General features: G+C 45.8%; 1 long non-coding RNA gene across 1 annotated transcript; it reads right to left on the reverse strand.

The window, feature by feature from the left end:
- Window positions 1-273: 273 nt before the first annotated feature.
- LOC129380291 (uncharacterized) lies at window positions 274-3,481 on the reverse strand. Its single transcript, XR_008608302.1, has 2 exons — window positions 2,539-3,481; window positions 274-1,179 (listed from the first exon to the last, which is right to left on the reverse strand). It is a non-coding gene; the product is annotated as an uncharacterized lncRNA (long non-coding RNA).
- Between the last annotated feature and the right edge of the window lie 3,443 nt (window positions 3,482-6,924).

Raw genomic sequence — 6,924 nt, forward strand, 5'->3', positions numbered from 1 at the left:
AACAAAAGCCTCCGAAACAGCGCGCTGTAACGCATGCGTATGTGCTCGCGCGCATTATTTGTCCAGCGAAATCTTCAAGCCTTGAACGTGACACGCGCAGGCTATGTCGATTAGGCAGATATTTCATGTCTTGGCCATATACAGTTTTTTTTTACCTTACTTAGTTGATCGCATGCTAGAGTATCAGTTTTTCAGGTTACCAACGTAGCCTTTCTTCTCTTCGTAAGCGATTGCGCTGTTAATCTATTAAGAGAACTGCAAAGCTCTCACAAATGAAAGACAAAAGATCTCAAATTTATTACACAAGCAAGTTGTACACAGAAGCATAACACAGCAGCTAACTTGTAATAAAAGGCGTCCGAAAGAATAAAAGCACAGCACGGGTGGTGTACATAGCAGTGGAGATTACAAATGCTTTACTAAATTCTCTCAGACCAGAGATGGGCTCTGCAAAGGTGAGTCCTGCTACAGACACGTGCAAATGAATTCCGCATGGCTCAGTGGTTTCAAAAGGAGACTATGCTGCACGGCGATTCGTGATCGCCTGCATCAATCTTTTTTATGAAGGCTTTACCTAATACGTTGTCGGAAATGTTGCTATGTTAAGCCCGCCCACCTATGCGGTAGTCGGAAGAAATCGTTCCCAACTTGCCCCGATCGCATATCGAGTTGAACTATGAAGGCTAATGTAAATAATATACCTAACTTTTGTTCCAGAGTCACCAAGGTTAAAATAGTCGTGATCGTCGACGTGAACAGCAAGTAATGCGCTAGAGTTCTATAAACACAAGTTCTTCGTCGTTAAATATTACAGCATTCACGGATACAACACAGAGAAATCGTGAGAAACATTGTAGGTCTACTGTTGAGTGGAAGGACGGCGTGTTCGTGAAGGTAATTTTTCCGCCAGAAACTCTAGGAACCTTGAATTCATTTCGACTGGAGCACCGTATTCTCTGTGTAGTAACGCCTCCCCGACCTGCCCTACAGAGGTCTTTTGCTACGTCGCCTTCAGCATATGGGACGCTCCAAGCAGATCGAGTTGGTGATATTCTGGCATAGGATTGCACAAGTCGAGCCCTCGTTGAGGACCTCGTCGCAGACTGTGCACAGAAACTGCGATTGCGTTCCTCGTCATCTGCTGTAAGAGCCATGCTGGTGCAGGAAAGAACGTTGAAACTGCAATAAAGAAAAAATTTGAGCATTGTATAGCCCTGACGTGAACAGCGTCCTTAAGATATCCAGCGCGAAACAGAAAACACCGACAGGAAACAGAAAGAAATATTTATCATTTATATCGTGCCACGCCCAATTGTCGGACTGAGTCAAAAACAAATTTGTAATTTCCAATACAAATGGCACCAAGAAAAATGACACAAATAAATTGAAAATATAGTCAATAAAGTCGCTTGCGGCAGAAACTTTTCTTAAAGACAGGGATTGCGGATCATGCTTGCATTTTTGTATTTCTTAAGGCTTCGTGCAAGTTGGCCCACACACACCAAGGGTACATGCAACACACCAACGCAGGTTGCATCAGGTTAGTTTGACCCAAGCCCTAAATTAATGAAAAATAAAATAAGTCTTCCCTGCTCAACGGTAGTTTAACTAACCTTACAGCAACATTTATATATCCTATGCCATTATGTCAAACAATAATTCATGAAATCATTGCGCGCTATGCACACCTGCCGAAATAAGTTCTTCACGTTAATGCAGCTGCTATGGTATTCGTTTTTCTGGACACCAAGGAGAGCGAACTACATTTAAAGGAGCACCTCATAACTAGGACCTTGCACGCAGTGGCAGTACAGAACTAAGGAAAGCGACAAAGAAAGTATCGGTTCTGCGGGCAGACCGAATGCACGAAAAGACGTGATTGAACAGAGCCACATTGAGTAAAGAGATCTTGACGACCTATTCGTTGACACAATGAAGTAAATGTAGCCGCCATGGGGTATTTTCGAAGCTTTTATGCCTCTTCAGTCTATGTTCAGCATCAAACATTCGTTTGTTGCGAAAAAAAAAAATAATGCGGATATCAAATATGGAGCGTTTCTAGCTTTCTTATGACGCCGAGAAGCTCCTTTTTCTAACTATTACACCGACTTAGTGCGCCCGAATTCTGTAGAAGGAGAAACGAGGCCACGACTGCAGGCATCGTCAAGTCTGTGCAGGCATAGATTTATGCAGAGCCACGCTGACTTCCGTAACGCTGCATGAAGCGGGGCCATGGGCTCACGTGTTAACCCTAACTCCACTCATCCCCTTAATGCGGTTAAGAAATTCCACTGCTGGCATAACGCCCCAACAGGCTACTACAGGACTACCTGTCCATCTTCCAAGCGCCCCTAGGTTGGCGCTGCTAGCCTCACATCACACTACGTTTGCTCAATATTACATCGGTGGGGCACCACTCCCACTGCTCCAGGGAACCTTAGTAGGCCATTCAGCTGAGCGATTTCGGCACTGTTGCTGCTATGACACTTGCAAGCTGCTGAAATGTAGCAGAATGATGTTTCTTACGAGAGAACTCACCGGATTCGTTGGCAACTGTCAGCTCACGTCTGTCGGAGGACATGGCGGTCAGAGATTACTTTCCCGGCGCTTTTCGGGGGCAGTTGGCTCCGGTGCCGGCCCCATGCAAGCCGCGCGGGCGCTGGCAAATACATCACGCAGCTGGATGCTATAGCCGGCATAGATGCTATGGACACTTATTTGCAATACAGACTCGAGTGCTACATTGAAGCGGTGCTCGTCTTGCAGCGGCACACTGGCGAAAAGGAACGGCAGCGAACGCGGCATGCACAAACAGATGACCTCGTGCTCCATTGTGTCGCGTCTCGGATGAGTGGTCATAATGCAAGCGTAGGTGGCTTCGTCGCGCTCAGTCTTCGCGTGTATAGTGTGGCCTCCGGGGTAATCCAAGGCGGTCGCTAGACGCTCATGCAGATTGAAATCAGCGGTCAACAGCGCGGCACAGGGGATCAGGGAATACCAATGCCAGCAGCGGATAAGTTCCCGCTCTGCGAGGCAGCAATAAAGCCAGGCGACGCAGAAGGCACGCTTGTCCATGGGGTGAAACATTCGCAGTGAACCGAGGATGGCGTTGATCGCTTCAATCTGCGAAGCAGTGTCAAGATCCGGTAGCCACCACATACTGCTGCCATGCAGGGAGCGCAATTCTTCGTCAGACATGCCGAGGAGCAAATGGGTCAGCACGGCCACGTCAGTGTCACTCATCGTGGAAGATGAAAGCGACTTGGGGTTAGGCTTCCTTAACACTACATCGGCCGGTAACTCGTGTGGTATCACCTGGCTGTGCCACCGTTCCTCACTGTCACTTGTCTGGGGCTTCGCTGGCGTGTACTTGTCCCTTCCGCGCCCGTCAAAGCTTTGTTGAACTGGCCGAAATTGAAGCCGCCTTTATTAGGGCGACGGCCATCATAAGAACGTCCGGTGTTATCGCACCTAAGTTCAAGCGCATGCGCCACTAAGCCACCAATTTCTCTATCAATAAAAGAGCCCGATAATCTTTGTTCGCGTTGAACTGGCGCATTCTAAATAATCAGTGTAGCCACAAAATTGTCTGCGCATAATTTTCACGGTTTCGTTCATATTTGCAGAGTAATGTACACGTGTCTTACGATCCTTTGAATATGATAAGTACGCCTGCGAGAACTGGAAGTAAATCTGTTGTGGAAAAGGGGATACTGTGTGTTTGTCTAATTTGCCTTTCCCTCTCCCTAACATTCTGCCTGCGCTACAAGAATGTAGACAGCGCCATATACACAAACCCACGTAGCTAAACACCTCAAACAAAGTGGCAAAAAATCATTCAGTCAACCTGCGTATGTGTCTTTATATTCTTCACAGACTTGCCGCGACTATTCTAACGTGCCATTAACTACGCAGAATTTACTGGAATGTCTAGGTGACCAAAAAAGACAACGGGTACAGAGGATGCAAGTAACAAGTGGTAAAAACGCATCTGAATGAGAATGTCTCATCAGTCTCATCAGCACGCAGGCTTTAGCCTTCAACCTGTTTAGCGTATGTTAAAATTGAATGTCACTTTTTTTTGAGGAAGCAACACAGGACAGCCTTCAATGGAGCCACGGGTTAAAGGAACTCAACGGCAGTGTCACAAGCTGTTGATAATTTCCCGCACTCACGTCCAAGAGGGTCTCGTGCACGAAGAAGCACCACGGGAGGCGTTTTTTTTTTTACAGCTCAGCTCTCAGATGCCCGTTCGTACGTTGTGCGTTCGGCGTGCCACGGCGTCGTAGCTCCGCGTAACCGAGCCAACGAGCACAGCAAGATGTGAAAGCGAATGAGGAGCGCAGCTGGAGAGGAAAGAAGAGCGTGCGAGGAGGAAAGTGGACGACGAGGGGAGGGGCAACGGCCTGCAGATATGCTGAGTTGCCGGCGGCCAAAGCATCTGCAGCCGCGTGGGTGATCTCATTTGCTCTTCCGAGGATTGTGGCCTGATATTAATTATTAAATTTTAATTATTATTAATTATGTGACTCTGTCCTACCTTCGGACAAAGAAGGAGGCTTTGCATATATTTTCACATGGTGGCTGCAACGAAAAAGCTAATGAAGCAATAACAGCCGTATTTAATGAACACAAGGAAATTTCATTGGATAAAGTTAAGAGCAGAGCTGTTGCTATGTGCCAGGGCATTAACCTAGATAAAGTATTGAAAGCAATAGGAAAAGATAAGCATGACAGTCTCGATGTATTTTTTAGCACAAGAACGCACTAAGAAGGTGTCCCGTTCAGGGTAATAGTATCGGAGAGAGGCACGTGGCCGAAATCCATTGCAGTCTATTGATTAGACAAATTTAACCTACTCGAGAATAAATATCCGTTCATCACGAAAAATTCCGAGCAAGATTTAGACTTTGTAGAAGCCAACTGTAACGCGAGACTAAAGGCCTTCTCAGCAGATGTGAAGGACCTGTATTATTCTTTGCCTCAGAATGAATTGTTAAGTTGTGTTCAATCATGTATAGATGAATTTGGGGCTGCAGGATGAAAGCGAAAGCGGGCACAACCGTTGAATATTTTTTAAAACTTTTAGACTTGTATACGAAGTCAACATTTGCGCAAAGAAATGACATTGCGTACCTTCAAAACAAGTGGTCTGTATAGGATCCTGCTTAGCGCCGGTTTTAAGCAACCTGTACTTAGCCAAGCTAGACAGAGGCCTGTGCTCACGCGTCAGTGATAGGAAAGTTGTTAAAATATTTAGATTTGTTGATGATTTTATGTTTGTCAATGTTAAGCTTGACAACTTTGACACAGAGTGTTCAGCTGTTAGTAATATCGAACGCGAGTGCCTTTGTCCACTGGATGCTACGTTCGAAGTGCCTATGGAACAAAATATCAAGTTTCTTGATGGTAAATTTACCTTCGATGATGATCTAACTTGCTGGTGTTACATTCCCAGGACCAATAAACCGTTGTTGTCATATCATTCAGCCCATTCTAAACTGGCAAAAAGAGGAATTGCGAAAATGTGTTTTACTAACGCACTTACTAAATCATGCCATCATTGCACTGACGAAGCATTGACATAACAGGCCATGCGGCTACATGAAGCAGGCTATCCCACTCATGTACTGGCATCAGTTGCAGAGGGGAATACTTAGGCAAGTGCACCAATCAGGGACTGCTGAACGTGAGGAAGGAAATAGTAACCGAGAGAAAAAAATGACCAACAGTGATACCTTATATCCACCTGTTGTCGCACGACATAAAGAAAATTGCCCGTCGATGTAACACTGATGTGTTTTTTTCTGCACCTAACAAAGTAATTAGCCTGTACAGGAAAACAAGACCAGAAAAGAAAAACAAGTGGTGCTAGCTGCCAAGTTAAACACAGGAAGAAGTTTGAAGATTGTAAGACATCAATTATATATCGTATACCCTTATCGTGGGCGAAGCATTACGTCGGACAGTCGGGAAGATACATTAATGATAGACTGCGGGATCACAAAAATGAAGTCGACAAAGTTGTATCAGATGGGTTTCTCTCCCTTCATTGAAAGCAACATAAGTGCTCCCCTCTCTGCGAATCAACAATCATTACCGGTAGAAATAAGCGCGAACTCACTAGACTCAAAATAGCAGCCGAGCAGATTGATGCCCTAGGGGATTCATGTATCAGCGAACCGTCATTGGCTCTCTCTGAAAAAGAACTAAACTTTTTGTGCGCATGACTTAACATATCACAAAAATGTTTCGCTCTGATTGTTTATCTGTTCACGCGGCTGTGACTCATGCTGGCTTAGTGTTTTAGATAACAAACATTGTTAGATGTTAGCGCTGTGTGTGTCCCTGTGGCTCTTCTTTTGTCCCGTCTTTCAATCGCGGTACCGTACAAGATACATTGCCAACTTGAACTTACATTACCAACGAGCCCACATTGCAACCCTCGTATGCTATTCGCGAGACATTGCTTTGTGGAACCCTTCACTATGCACAGTCTCGTGCTCTGCTGACTCGAACCGGACATGCTGTTTCACTGCCGCACATGCCAGCCAAAATCCTGTGTTCTGTGGTCGCAGCCACTAAGGCGGGAGAACGTCTGCAAAACGTCGCGACTCTTCGTACGTGGTGAAAAAAAAAGGAAACGCTTCTGTAGGCTGTTGCGTGCATGCATAATACAATTGGTATAAGAACACCACAGGGAAGCTTGCCCTCGGAAGCTATTGTCGATTTCCCTAGGAAATCACATGAGGCTCATCACAGTTGTCCGGCGCGCAAGGTAAACAAACGCCGTCTTTTTCTCGTGTGGTTCTTTCGCCTTGTTCCGGATGATATTAATAAGACATCGTCGGGTCCCATTAACTGTTTGGGGGTAGATGGTGGTGTACGTGTAACGTATCGAAAGTCGACTCACACCGCGCAGGT

The sequence above is a fragment of the Dermacentor andersoni genome, chromosome 10, assembly GCF_023375885.2.
Source record: "Dermacentor andersoni chromosome 10, qqDerAnde1_hic_scaffold, whole genome shotgun sequence".
Lineage (NCBI taxonomy): Eukaryota > Metazoa > Arthropoda > Arachnida > Ixodida > Ixodidae > Dermacentor > Dermacentor andersoni.